This window comes from Hypanus sabinus, chromosome 9 (assembly GCF_030144855.1).
Source record: "Hypanus sabinus isolate sHypSab1 chromosome 9, sHypSab1.hap1, whole genome shotgun sequence".
In the NCBI taxonomy this organism is placed as follows: domain Eukaryota; kingdom Metazoa; phylum Chordata; class Chondrichthyes; order Myliobatiformes; family Dasyatidae; genus Hypanus; species Hypanus sabinus.
Window position 1 is genome coordinate 83,089,799 of NC_082714.1, and position 13,603 is coordinate 83,103,401.

Here is a 13,603-nt window from a genome sequence, read left to right on the forward strand (position 1 = left end):
TGTTGATTCTGTGCGTAACACAGTGGGGTGTTGAATCTGTGCATGACACAGTGGGGTGTTGATTCTGTGCGTGACACAGTGGGGTGTTGATTCTGTGCATGACCCAGCGGGGAGTTGTTTGTGTGCATGACACAGTGGGGTGTTGATTGTGTGCGTGGCACAGTGGGCTGTTGTTTCTGTGTGTGACACAGCGGGTTGTTGATTCTGTGCATGAGACAGTGGGGTGTTGATTGTGTGCGTCAAACAGCGGGGTGTTGATTGTGTGCGTAACACAGTGTTGTGTTGATTGTGTGCATGAAACAGTGGGGTGTTGATTGTGTGCGTGACAGTTTGGTGTTGATTGTGTGCGTGAAACAGTGGGGTATTGATTGTATGCGTGACACAGTGTTGTGTTGATTGTGTTCGTGACACAGTGGGGTGTTGTTTCTGTGTGTGACACAGCGGGGTGTTGATTCTCTGACACGGTGGGTTGTTGATTGTGTGCGTGACACAGTGGGATGTTGATTCTGTGCGTGGCACAGTTGTGTGTTGATTGTGTGCGAGACACAGTGGGGTGCTGATTCTGTGCGTGACACAGTGGGTTGTTGATTCTGTGCATGACCCAGCAGGGAGTTGTTTGTGTGCGTGACACAGTGGGGTGTTGATTGTGTGCGTGGCACAGTGGGCTGTTGTTTCTGTGTGTGACACAGTGGGTTGTTGATTCTGTGCATGAGACAGTGGGGTTTTGATTCCGTGCGTGAAACAGTGGGGTGTTGTTTCTGCGCGTGGCACAGCGGTGTGTTGATTGTGTGCGTGACACAGCGGTGTGTTGATTGTGTGCGTGACACAGCGGTGTATTGATTCTGTGCGCGACACAACGGGGTGTTGATTCTGTGCGTGACACGTTGGGGTGTTGATTCAGTGCGTGACACAGTGGGGTGTTGATTTTGTGCGTGACACAGCGGGGTGTTGATTCTGTGCGTGACACAGTGGGGTGTTGATTGTGCACGTGACACAAAGGGGTGTTGATTCTGTGCGTAACACAGCGGGGTGTTGATTCTGTGCATGAAACAGCGGGGTGTTGATTGTGTGCGTGAAACAGTGGGGTGTTGATTCTGTGCGTGAAACAGTGGGCTGTTGATAGTGTTCGTGACACAGGGGTGTGTTGATTCTGTGCGTGACACATTTGGGTGTGGATTCTGTGCATGACACAGTGGGGTGTTGATTCTGTGCATGAAACACTGGGTTGTTGATTCAGTGCGTGAAACAGCAGTGTATTGATTGTGTGCGTGACACAGAGGGGTGTTGATTGTGCGCGTGACACAGTGGTGTGTTGATTCAGTGCGTAACAGAGTGAGGTGTTCATTCTGTGCATGACACAGCGGGGTGTTGATTGTGTGCGTGACACAGTGGGGTGTTGGTTGTATCAGTGAAACAGCGGTGTGTTGATTCTGTGCGTGACACAGTGGGGTGTTGTTTCTGTGCGTGAAAAGGCAGGGTGTTGATTCTGTGCGTGACACAGTGGCGTGTTGATTCTGTGCGTGACACAGTGGGGTGTTGATTCAACGCGTGACACAGTGGGGTGTTGATTCTGTGCGTGACACAGTGGGGTGTTGATTCTGTGCTTAACAGAAGGGTGTTGATTCTGTGCGTGACAGAGAGGGGTATTGATTCTTTGCTTGACACAGCGTGGTGTTAATTCTGTGCGTGACACAGCGGGGTGTTGATTCTGTGCATGAAACAGCGGGGTGTTGATTGTGTGCGTGAAACAGTGGGTGTTGATTCTGTGCGTGAAACAGTGGGGTGATGATTGTATGCGTGACACAGTGGGGTGTTGATTCTGTGTGGGACACAGTGGGCTGTTGATTGTGTTCGTGACACAGTAGGGTGTTGATTCTGTGCATGACACAGTGGGGAGTGGATTCTGCGCATGACACAGCGGGGTGTTGATTCTGTGCATGAAACAGTGGGTTGTTGATTCTGTGCGTGAAACAGCGGTGTGTTGATTGTGTGCGTAAAAACAGTGGGGTGTTGATTCAGTGCGTGACACTGTTGTGTGTTGATTGTGTGCATGGAACAGCGGGGTGTTGATTCTGTGCGTGACACTGTGGGGTGTTGATTCTGTGCGTGAAACAGCGGAGTTGATTCTGTGCGTGACACAGCGGGGTGTTGATTCTGTGCGTGACACAGTGGGGTGTTTGTGTGCGTGACACTGCGGAGTGTTGATTCTGTGCGTGTCACATAGGGGTGTTGATTCTGTGCGTGACACGGTGGGGTGTTGATTCTGTGCGTAACACAGTGGGGTGTTGATTCTGTGCATGACACAGTGGGGTGTTGATTCTGTGCGTGACACAGTGGGGTGTTGATTCTGTGCATGACCCAGCGGGGAGTTGTTTGTGTGCATGACACAGTGGGGTGTTGATTGTGTGCATGTAACAGCGGGGTGTTGATTCTCTGTTTGACACGGTGGGTTGTTGATTGTGTGCGTGACACAGTGGGATGTTGATTCTGTGCGTGGCACAGTTGTGTTTTGATTGTGTGCGTGACACAGTGGGGTGTTGATTGTGTGCGTGGTACAGTGGGCTGTTGTTACGGTGTGTGACACAGCGGGTTGTTGATTCTGTGCATGAGACAGTGGGGTGTTGATTGTGTACGTCAAACAGCGGGGTGTTGATTGTGTGCGTAACACAGTGTTGTGTTGATTGTGGGCATGAAACAGTGGGGTGTTGATTGTGTGCGTGACAGTGTGGTGTTGATTGTATGCGTGAAACAGTGGGGTATTGATTGTATGCGTGACACAGTGGGGTGTTGATTGTGTTCGTGACACAGTGGGGTGTTGTTTCTGTGCGTGACACAGCGGGGTGTTGATTGTGTGCGTGAAACAGCGGGGTGTTGATTCTCTGACACGGTGGGTTGTTGATTGTGTGCGTGACACAGTGGGATGTTGATTCTGTGCGTGGCACAGTTGTGTTTTGATTGTGTGCGTGACACAGTGGGGTGTTGATTGTGTGCGTGGCACAGTGGGCTGTTGTTACGGTGTGTGACACAGCGGGTTGTTGATTCTGTGCATGAGACAGTGGGGTGTTGATTGTGTACGTCAAACAGCGGGGTGTTGATTGTGTGCGTAACACAGTGTTGTGTTGATTGTGGGCATGAAACAGTGGGGTGTTGATTGTGTGCGTGACAGTGTGGTGTTGATTGTATGCGTGAAACAGTGGGGTATTGATTGTATGCGTGACACAGTGGGGTGTTGATTGTGTTCGTGACACAGTGGGGTGTTGTTTCTGTGCGTGACACAGCGGGGTGTTGATTGTGTGCGTGAAACAGCGGGGTGTTGATTCTCTGACACGGTGGGTTGTTGATTGTGTGCGTGACACAGTGGGATGTTGATTCTGTGCGTGGCACAGTTGTGTGTTGATTGTGTGCGTGACACAGTGGGGTGCTGATTCTGTGCGTGACGCAGTGGGTTGTTGATTCTGTGCATGACCCAGCGGGGAGTTGTTTGTGTGCGTGACACAGTGGGGTGTTGATTCTGCGCGGGACACAGTGGGTTGTTGATTGTGTTCGTGACACAGTAGGGTTTTGATTCTGTGCATGACACAGTGGGGAGTGGATTCTGCGCATGACACAGCGGGGTGTTGATTCTGTGCATGAAACAGTGGGTTGTTGATTCTGTGCGTGAAACAGCGGTGTGTTGATTGTGTGCATAAAAACAGAGGGGTGTTGATTGTGCGCGTGACAAAGTGGGGTGTTGATTCAGTGCGTCACACTATTGTGTGTTGATTGTGTGCATGGAACAGCGGGGTGTTGACTCTGTGCGTGACACAGTGGGGTGTTGATTCTGTGCGTGAAACAGCGGAGTTGATTCTGTGCGTGACACAGCGGGGTGTTGATTCTGTGCGTGACACAGCGGAGTGTTGATTCTGTGCGTGACACAGTGGGGTGTTGATTCTGTGCGTGACACATAGGGGTGTTGATTCTGTGCGTGACACGGTGGGGTGTTGATTCTGTGCGTGACACAGCGGGGTGTCGAATGTGTGCGTGACACAGTGGGTTGTGGATTCTGGTGGATTCTGTGTGTGACACAGTGGGGTGTGAATTCTGTGCGTGACACAGTGGTGTGTGAATTCTGTGCGTGACACAGTGGCGTGTTGATTGTGTGCGTGACACAGTGGGGTGTTGATTCTGTGCGTGACACAGTAGGGTGTTGATTGTGTGCGTGTCACAGTAGGGTGTTGATTCTGTGCATGACCCAGCGGGGAATTTATTGTGTGCGTGACACAGCGGGGTGTTGATTCGGTGCATGAAACAGTGGGTTGTTGATTCTGTGCGTGAAACAGCGGTGTGTTGATTGTGTGCGTAAAAACAGAGGGGTGTTGTTTGTGCGCGTGACACAGTGGGGTGTTGATTCTGTGCGTGAAACAGCGGATTTGATTCTGTGCGTGACACAGCAGGGTGTTGATTCTGTGCGTGACACAGTGGGGTGCTTGTGTGCGTGACACTGCGGAGTGTTGATTCTGTGCGTGACACATAGGGGTGTTGATTCTGTGCGTGACACGGTGGGGTGTTGATTCTGTGCGTAATACAGTGGGGTGTTGATTCTGTGCGTGACACAGCGGGGTGTTGAATGTGTGTGTGACACAGTGGGGTGTGGATTCTGTGTGTTACACGGTGGGGTGTGAATTCTGTGCGCGACACAGTGGCGTGTTGATTGTGTGCGTGACACAGTGGGGTGTTGATTCAGCGCGTGACACAGTGGGGTGTTGATTCTGTGCGTGACACAGTGGGGTGTTGATTCTGTGCTTAACACAGAAGGGTGTTGATTCTGTGCGTGACGGAGAGGGGTATTGATTCTTTGCTTGACACAGCGTGGTGTTAATTCTGTGCGTGACACAGCGGGGTGTTGATTCTGTGCATGAAACAGCAGGGTGTTGATTGTGTGCGTGAAACAGTGGGTGTTGATTCTGTGCGTGAAACAGTGGGGTGTTGATTCTGTGCGTGACACAGTGGGGTATTGATTCTGTGCATGACCCAGTGGGGAGTTGTTTGTGTGCGTGACACAGTGGGGTGTTGATTGTGTGCGTGGCACAGTGGGCTGTTGTTTCTGTGTGTGACACAGCGGGTTGTTGATTCTGTGCATGAGACAGTGGGGTGTTGATTGTGTGCGTGGCACAGTGGGCTGTTGTTTCTGTGTGTGACACAGCGGGTTGTTGATTCTGTGCATGAGACAGTGGGGTGTTGATTGTGTGCGTAACACAGTGTTGTGTTGATTGTGTGCATGAAACAGTGGGGTGTTGATTGTGTGCGTGACAGTGTGGTGTTGATTGTGTGCGTGAAACAGTGGGGTATTGATTGTATGCGTGACACAGTGGGGTGTTGATTGTGTTCGTGACACAGTGGGGTGTTGTTTCTGTGTGTGACACAGCGGGGTGTTGATTCTCTGACACGGTGGGTTGTTGATTGTGTGCGTGACACAGTGGGATGTTGATTCTGTGCGTGGCACAGTTGTGTGTTGATTGTGTGCGAAACACAGTGGGGTGCTGATTCTGTGCGTGACACAGTGGGTTGTTGATTCTGTGCATGACCCAGCAGGGAGTTGTTTGTGTGCGTGACACAGTAGGGTGTTGATTGTGTGCGTGGCACAGTGGGCTGTTGTTTCTGTGTGTGACACAGTGGGTTGTTGATTCTGTGCATGAGACAGTGGGGTTTTGATTCCGTGCGTGAAACAGTGGGGTGTTGTTTCTGCGCGTGGCACAGCGGTGTGTTGATTGTGTGCGTGACACAGCGGTGTGTTGATTGTGTGCGTGACACAGCGGTGTATTGATTCTGTGCGCGACACAACGGGGTGTTGATTCTGTGCGTGACACGTTGGGGTGTTGATTCAGTGCGTGACACAGTGGGGTGTTGATTTTGTGCGTGACACAGCCGGGTGTTGATTCTGTGCGTGACACAGTGGGGTGTTGATTGTGCACGTGACACAAAGGGGTGTTGATTCTGTGCGTAACACAGCGGGGTGTTGATTCTGTGCATGAAACAGCGGGGTGTTGATTGTGTGCGTGAAACAGTGGGGTGTTGAGTCTGTGCATGAAACAGTGGGCTGTTGATAGTGTTCGTGACACAGGGGTGTGTTGATTCTGTGCGTGACACATTTGGGTGTGGATTCTGTGCATGACACAGTGGGGTGTTGATTCTGTGCATGAAACACTGGGTTGTTGATTCAGTGCGTGAAACAGCAGTGTATTGATTGTGTGCGTGACACAGAGGGGTGTTGATTGTGCGCGTGACACAGTGGTGTGTTGATTCAGTGCGTAACAGAGTGAGGTGTTCATTCTGTGCATGACACAGCGGGGTGTTGATTGTGTGCGTGACACAGTGGGGTGTTGGTTGTATCAGTGAAACAGCGGTGTGTTGATTCTGTGCGTGACACAGTGGGGTGTTGTTTCTGTGCGTGAAAAGGCAGGGTGTTGATTCTGTGCGTGACACAGTGGCGTGTTGATTCTGTGCGTGACACAGTGGGGTGTTGATTCAACGCGTGACACAGTGGGGTGTTGATTCTGTGCGTGACACAGTGGGGTGTTGATTCTGTGCTTAACACAGAAGGGTGTTGATTCTGTGCGTGACAGAGAGGGGTATTGATTCTTTGCTTGACACAGCGTGGTGTTAATTCTGTGCGTGACACAGCGGGGTGTTGATTCTGTGCGTGACACAGTGGCGTGTTGATTCTGTGCGTGACACAGTGGGGTGTTGATTCAACGCGTGACACAGTGGGGTGTTGATTCTGTGCGTGACACAGTGGGGTGTTGATTCTGTGCTTAACACAGAAGGGTGTTGATTCTGTGCGTGACAGAGAGGGGTATTGATTCTTTGCTTGACACAGCGTGGTGTTAATTCTGTGCGTGACACAGCGGGGTGTTGATTCTGTGCATGAAACAGCGGGGTGTTGATTGTGTGCGTGAAACAGTGGGTGTTGATTCTGTGCGTGAAACAGTGGGGTGATGATTGTATGCGTGACACAGTGGGGTGTTGATTCTGTGTGGGACACAGTGGGCTGTTGATTGTGTTCGTGACACAGTAGGGTGTTGATTCTGTGCATGACACAGTGGGGAGTGGATTCTGCGCATGACACAGCGGGGTGTTGATTCTGTGCATGAAACAGTGGGTTGTTGATTCTGTGCGTGAAACAGCGGTGTGTTGATTGTGTGCGTAAAAACAGTGGGGTGTTGATTCAGTGCGTGACACTGTTGTGTGTTGATTGTGTGCATGGAACAGCGGGGTGTTGATTCTGTGCGTGACACTGTGGGGTGTTGATTCTGTGCGTGAAACAGCGGAGTTGATTCTGTGCGTGACACAGCGGGGTGTTGATTCTGTGCGTGACACAGTGGGGTGTTTGTGTGCGTGACACTGCGGAGTGTTGATTCTGTGCGTGTCACATAGGGGTGTTGATTCTGTGCGTGACACGGTGGGGTGTTGGTTGTATCAGTGAAACAGCGGTGTGTTGATTCTGTGCGTGACACAGTGGGGTGTTGTTTCTGTGCGTGAAAAGGTAGGGTGTTGATTCTGTGCGTGACACAGTGGCGTGTTGATTCTGTGCGTGACACAGTGGGGTGTTGATTCAACGCGTGACACAGTGGGGTGTTGATTCTGTGCGTGACACAGTGGGGTGTTGATTCTGTGCTTAACACAGAAGGGTGTTGATTCTGTGCGTGACAGAGAGGGGTATTGATTCTTTGCTTGACACAGCGTGGTGTTAATTCTGTGCGTGACACAGCGGGGTGTTGATTCTGTGCATGAAACAGCGGGGTGTTGATTGTGTGCGTGAAACAGTGGGTGTTGATTCTGTGCGTGAAACAGTGGGGTGATGATTGTATGCGTGACACAGTGGGGTGTTGATTCTGTGTGGGACACAGTGGGCTGTTGATTGTGTTCGTGACACAGTAGGGTGTTGATTCTGTGCATGACACAGTGGGGAGTGGATTCTGCGCATGACACAGCGGGGTGTTGATTCTGTGCATGAAACAGTGGGTTGTTGATTCTGTGCGTGAAACAGCGGTGTGTTGATTGTGTGCGTAAAAACAGTGGGGTGTTGATTCAGTGCGTGACACTGTTGTATGTTGATTGTGTGCATGGAACAGCGGGGTGTTGATTCTGTGCGTGACACAGTGGGGTGTTGTTTCTGTGCGTGAAAAGGCAGGGTGTTGATTCTGTGCGTGACACAGTGGCGTGTTGATTCTGTGCGTGACACAGTGGGGTGTTGATTCAACGCGTGACACAGTGGGGTGTTGATTCTGTGCGTGACACAGTGGGGTGTTGATTCTGTGCTTAACACAGAAGGGTGTTGATTCTGTGCGTGACAGAGAGGGGTATTGATTCTTTGCTTGACACAGCGTGGTGTTAATTCTGTGCGTGACACAGCGGGGTGTTGATTCTGTGCGTGACACAGTGGCGTGTTGATTCTGTGCGTGACACAGTGGGGTGTTGATTCAACGCGTGACACAGTGGGGTGTTGATTCTGTGCGTGACACAGTGGGGTGTTGATTCTGTGCTTAACACAGAAGGGTGTTGATTCTGTGCGTGACAGAGAGGGGTATTGATTCTTTGCTTGACACAGCGTGGTGTTAATTCTGTGCGTGACACAGCGGGGTGTTGATTCTGTGCATGAAACAGCGGGGTGTTGATTGTGTGCGTGAAACAGTGGGTGTTGATTCTGTGCGTGAAACAGTGGGGTGATGATTGTATGCGTGACACAGTGGGGTGTTGATTCTGTGTGGGACACAGTGGGCTGTTGATTGTGTTCGTGACACAGTAGGGTGTTGATTCTGTGCATGACACAGTGGGGAGTGGATTCTGCGCATGACACAGCGGGGTGTTGATTCTGTGCATGAAACAGTGGGTTGTTGATTCTGTGCGTGAAACAGCGGTGTGTTGATTGTGTGCGTAAAAACAGTGGGGTGTTGATTCAGTGCGTGACACTGTTGTGTGTTGATTGTGTGCATGGAACAGCGGGGTGTTGATTCTGTGCGTGACACTGTGGGGTGTTGATTCTGTGCGTGAAACAGCGGAGTTGATTCTGTGCGTGACACAGCGGGGTGTTGATTCTGTGCGTGACACAGTGGGGTGTTTGTGTGCGTGACACTGCGGAGTGTTGATTCTGTGCGTGTCACATAGGGGTGTTGATTCTGTGCGTGACACGGTGGGGTGTTGGTTGTATCAGTGAAACAGCGGTGTGTTGATTCTGTGCGTGACACAGTGGGGTGTTGTTTCTGTGCGTGAAAAGGTAGGGTGTTGATTCTGTGCGTGACACAGTGGCGTGTTGATTCTGTGCGTGACACAGTGGGGTGTTGATTCAACGCGTGACACAGTGGGGTGTTGATTCTGTGCGTGACACAGTGGGGTGTTGATTCTGTGCTTAACACAGAAGGGTGTTGATTCTGTGCGTGACAGAGAGGGGTATTGATTCTTTGCTTGACACAGCGTGGTGTTAATTCTGTGCGTGACACAGCGGGGTGTTGATTCTGTGCATGAAACAGCGGGGTGTTGATTGTGTGCGTGAAACAGTGGGTGTTGATTCTGTGCGTGAAACAGTGGGGTGATGATTGTATGCGTGACACAGTGGGGTGTTGATTCTGTGTGGGACACAGTGGGCTGTTGATTGTGTTCGTGACACAGTAGGGTGTTGATTCTGTGCATGACACAGTGGGGAGTGGATTCTGCGCATGACACAGCGGGGTGTTGATTCTGTGCATGAAACAGTGGGTTGTTGATTCTGTGCGTGAAACAGCGGTGTGTTGATTGTGTGCGTAAAAACAGTGGGGTGTTGATTCAGTGCGTGACACTGTTGTGTGTTGATTGTGTGCATGGAACAGCGGGGTGTTGATTCTGTGCGTGACACTGTGGGGTGTTGATTCTGTGCGTGAAACAGCGGAGTTGATTCTGTGCGTGACACAGCGGGGTGTTGATTCTGTGCGTGACACAGTGGGGTGTTTGTGTGCGTGACACTGCGGAGTGTTGATTCTGTGCGTGTCACATAGGGGTGTTGATTCTGTGCGTGACACGGTGGGGTGTTGATTCTGTGCGTAACACAGTGGGGTGTTGATTCTGTGCATGACACAGTGGGGTGTTGATTCTGTGCGTGACACAGTGGGGTGTTGATTCTGTGCATGACCCAGCGGGGAGTTGTTTGTGTGCATGACACAGTGGGGTGTTGATTGTGTGCGTGGCACAGTGGGCTGTTGTTTCTGTGTGTGACACAGCGGGTTGTTGATTCTGTGCATGAGACAGTGGGGTGTTGATTGTGTGCGTCAAACAGCGGGGTGTTGATTGTGTGCGTAACACAGTGTTGTGTTGATTGTGTGCATGAAACAGTGGGGTGTTGATTGTGTGCGTGACAGTTTGGTGTTGATTGTGTGCGTGAAACAGTGGGGTATTGATTGTATGCGTGACACAGTGTTGTGTTGATTGTGTTTGTGACACAGTGGGGTGTTGTTTCTGTGTGTGACACAGCGGGGTGTTGATTCTCTGACACGGTGGGTTGTTGATTGTGTGCGTGACACAGTGGGATGTTGATTCTGTGCGTGGCACAGTTGTGTGTTGATTGTGTGCGAGACACAGTGGGGTGCTGATTCTGTGCGTGACACAGTGGGTTGTTGATTCTGTGCATGACCCAGCAGGGAGTTGTTTGTGTGCGTGACACAGTGGGGTGTTGATTGTGTGCGTGGCACAGTGGGCTGTTGTTTCTGTGTGTGACACAGTGGGTTGTTGATTCTGTGCATGAGACAGTGGGGTTTTGATTCCGTGCGTGAAACAGTGGGGTGTTGTTTCTGCGCGTGGCACAGCGGTGTGTTGATTGTGTGCGTGACACAGCGGTGTGTTGATTGTGTGCGTGACACAGCGGTGTATTGATTCTGTGCGCGACACAACGGGGTGTTGATTCTGTGCGTGACACGTTGGGGTGTTGATTCAGTGCGTGACACAGTGGGGTGTTGATTTTGTGCGTGACACAGCGGGGTGTTGATTCTGTGCGTGACACAGTGGGGTGTTGATTGTGCACGTGACACAAAGGGGTGTTGATTCTGTGCGTAACACAGCGGGGTGTTGATTCTGTGCATGAAACAGCGGGGTGTTGATTGTGGGCGTGAAACAGTGGGGTGTTGATTCTGTGCGTGAAACAGTGGGCTGTTGATAGTGTTCGTGACACAGGGGTGTGTTGATTCTGTGCGTGACACATTTGGGTTTGGATTCTGTGCATGACACAGTGGGGTGTTGATTCTGTGCATGAAACACTGGGTTGTTGATTCAGTGCGTGAAACAGCAGTGTATTGATTGTGTGCGTGACACAGAGGGGTGTTGATTGTGCGCGTGACACAGTGGTGTGTTGATTCAGTGCGTAACAGAGTGAGGTGTTCATTCTGTGCATGACACAGCGGGGTGTTGATTGTGTGCGTGACACAGTGGGGTGTTGGTTGTATCAGTGAAACAGCGGTGTGTTGATTCTGTGCGTGACACAGTGGGGTCTTGTTTCTGTGCGTGAAAAGGCAGGGTGTTGATTCTGTGCGTGACACAGTGGCGTGTTGATTCTGTGCGTGAAACAGTGGGGTGTTGATTCAACGCGTGACACAGTGGGGTGTTGATTCTGTGCGTGACACAGTGGGGTGTTGATTCTGTGCTTAACACAGAAGGGTGTTGATTCTGTGCGTGACAGAGAGGGGTATTGATTCTTTGCTTGACACAGCGTGGTGTTAATTCTGTGCGTGACACATAGGGGTGTTGATTCTGTGCGTGACACGGTGGGGTGTTGATTCTGTGCGTAACACAGTGGGGTGTTGATTCTGTGCGTGACACAGCAGGGTGTTGATTCTGTGCGTGACACAGTGGGGTGCTTGTGTGCGTGACACTGCGGAGTGTTGATTCTGTGCGTGACACATAGGGGTGTTGATTCTGTGCGTGACACGGTGGGGTGTTGATTCTGTGCGTAATACAGTGGGGTGTTGATTCTGTGCGTGACACAGCGGGGTGTTGAATGTGTGTGTGACACAGTGGGGTGTGGATTCTGTGTGTTACACGGTGGGGTGTGAATTCTGTGCGCGACACAGTGGCGTGTTGATTGTGTGCGTGACACAGTGGGGTGTTGATTCAGCGCGTGACACAGTGGGGTGTTGATTCTGTGCGTGACACAGTGGGGTGTTGATTCTGTGCTTAACACAGAAGGGTGTTGATTCTGTGCGTGACGGAGAGGGGTATTGATTCTTTGCTTGACACAGCGTGGTGTTAATTCTGTGCGTGACACAGCGGGGTGTTGATTCTGTGCATGAAACAGCGGGGTGTTGATTGTGTGCGTGAAACAGTGGGTGTTGATTCTGTGCGTGAAACAGTGGGGTGATGATTGTATGCGTGACACAGTGGGGTGTTGATTCTGTGTGGGACACAGTGGGCTGTTGATTGTGTTCGTGACACAGTAGGGTGTTGATTCTGTGCTTGACACAGTGGGGAGTGGATTCTGCGCATGACACAGCGGGGTGTTGATTCTGTGCATGAAACAGTGGGTTGTTGATTCTGTGCGTGAAACAGCGGTGTGTTGATTGTGTGCGTAAAAACAGTGGGGTGTTGATTCAGTGCGTGACACTGTTGTGTGTTGATTGTGTGCATGGAACAGCGGGGTGTTGATTCTGTGCGTGACACTGTGGGGTGTTGATTCTGTGCGTGAAACAGCGGAGTTGATTCTGTGCGTGACACAGCGGGGTGTTGATTCTGTGCGTGACACAGTGGGGTGTTTGTGTGCGTGACACTGCGGAGTGTTGATTCTGTGCGTGTCACATAGGGGTGTTGATTCTGTGCGTGACACGGTGGGGTGTTGATTCTGTGCGTAACACAGTGGGGTGTTGATTCTGTGCATGACCCAGCGGGGAGTTGTTTGTGTGCATGACACAGTGGGGTGTTGATTCTGTGCGTGACACAGTGGGGTGTTGATTCTGTGCATGACCCAGCGGGGAGTTGTTTGTGTGCATGACACAGTGGGGTGTTGATTGTGTGCGTGGCACAGTGGGCTGTTGTTTCTGTGTGTGACACAGCGGGTTGTTGATTCTGTGCATGAGACAGTGGGGTGTTGATTGTGTGCGTCAAACAGCGGGGTGTTGATTGTGTGCGTAACACAGTGTTGTGTTGATTGTGTGCATGAAACAGTGGGGTGTTGATTGTGTGCGTGACAGTTTGGTGTTGATTGTGTGCGTGAAACAGTGGGGTATTGATTGTATGCGTGACACAGTGTTGTGTTGATTGTGTTCGTGACACAGTGGGGTGTTGTTTCTGTGTGTGACACAGCGGGGTGTTGATTCTCTGACACGGTGGGTTGTTGATTGTGTGCGTGACACAGTGGGATGTTGATTCTGTGCGTGGCACAGTTGTGTGTTGATTGTGTGCGAGACACAGTGGGGTGCTGATTCTGTGCGTGACACAGTGGGTTGTTGATTCTGTGCATGACCCAGCAGGGAGTTGTTTGTGTGAGTGACACAGTAGGGTGTTGATTGTGTGCGTGGCACAGTGGGCTGTTGTTTCTGTGTGTGACACAGCGGGTTGTTGATTCTGTGCATGAAACAGTGGGGTTTTGATTCCGTGCGTGAAACAGTGGGGT